The sequence below is a fragment of the Engraulis encrasicolus genome, chromosome 2 (assembly GCF_034702125.1).
Source record: "Engraulis encrasicolus isolate BLACKSEA-1 chromosome 2, IST_EnEncr_1.0, whole genome shotgun sequence".
Taxonomy (NCBI): domain Eukaryota; kingdom Metazoa; phylum Chordata; class Actinopteri; order Clupeiformes; family Engraulidae; genus Engraulis; species Engraulis encrasicolus.
The window spans coordinates 33564315-33566016 of record NC_085858.1 but is presented as its reverse complement, the minus strand read 5'-3'; positions in this window follow the sequence as shown (position 1 = coordinate 33566016).

Genomic DNA, 1702 nt, shown 5'->3' with positions numbered 1-1702 from the left:
CCACGCCAACTGTGCTAGTTAAACTCTGTTACATATGGCAGGTATCTTCTTCTTGGGTATGCCTGATTAGAGTAACATACAGAATATTTGCCCCTTGTGCATACAGAATTGATTTTTTGGCTATGCTACTTGTGTTTAAATCACTAAATGGAATGGGACCCACATATCTACTGGATATGTTTCAGCTGTATGCACCAACTAGGTCACTAAGGCCAACGGAGAAGAATTTGCTGGTGATTCCAAAAGTCAAAACAAAGTGTGGAGAGGCAGCCTTTAGCTTCTATGCTTCAAAGCTTTGGAACCAGCTTCCAGATGACGTAAAAATGCACCCACTATTTTAGCTTTAAATCTACCGTATACTCAAGACAAAGCTGTTCTCAGATGCTTTCCCCTAGCTTTTATTTCATTATTATTATTATTTTTATTTTTATGTTTATTTAATTTGTTTTATTTTATTTTATTATTATTTTTACCTTATGTTTTATCTTAATGTTTTAAATGTTTTTTTTACTTTAATTCATTTCCTTCTTTCTTCCCTGTTTCCTTTCATTTACATTTATTAACTTTGTGAAGCACATTGAGTTGCACCTGTGTATGAAATGCGCTATATAAATAAACTTGCCTTCCCTTGCCTTGCCTTGATTGTTTGCACTGAAGTTCAAGAAAGAGCTCAGATACTCTGTTTCTAGTTGTCTGATTTACAGTATTTCCGAGTATGACACTAGGCTTATGATAATAGCACTGTCTTGCTTTAGCACTTCATCTTCTGGGCTTCATCACAGTGATGACGCACTTCATCCACTGATAACAAAACCATGGCCAGTGCTTCAGGAAAACACCCAGCCACAGTGGCCAGTGAACAAAACAGCTAATGTTCAACCCTGGTATGCACGCTATGAACTTATTATAGTTAACCCATTTTAGCCTAAGCCCTTTTTGAGAAAGGTGCCCTTTGCCTATTAAAACCCAAATATCTCAATCTGCGAAGCACATAAAGACATGAAATAAGTTGCATTTAAGTTGCATCTAATGCCATTTGCATTAGAATGTGTTCATTCAGCTCTAACATATTCACATTTTTAATAAAAAAAACAAAAATCTCAAGATCCTGAATGCAGCGTATATGTCGCTCCAGGCTAAAATGGGTTAAACAGTAAGCCAAACATTAATATTGTCCCTATGATAACTGTATATCTGTTTCATAGGTAGACTTCAGCCACCATGAACATGGTTGCTCCAGCCAGCAGGCTTGGTAGGTAGGTAACGAGTCTGTTCCTCAGCAAAGCTAGATAAATATAGACAGGCCATATGAATCTTTTATCCAGACTCGTCTGCTGTGGTCGCCGTCCAGGGAGGAATCCTCATCCATTCGAGGCCAAGAGATGGGACGGCCTCAAGACACACATACATGCACGCGCGCGCGCACGCACCTACACTCAAACACACAAACGGATGGCCGGCCGGACTCTCTCCTCACCTCTCCTCTCCTCTCCTCAACACTCTCCTCTCCTCTCCTCAACACTCTCCTCTCCTCTCCTCAACACTCTCCTCTCCTCTCCTCAACACTCTCCTCTCCTCTCCTCAACACTCCACTCTGCTCTCTGCTCTATCCTCCTTGATCCTCTTACTTGGGACCACCCACACACACACACACACACACATGTACCTAGATGTGGAGGTATGCACACAGACATAGAGAAAC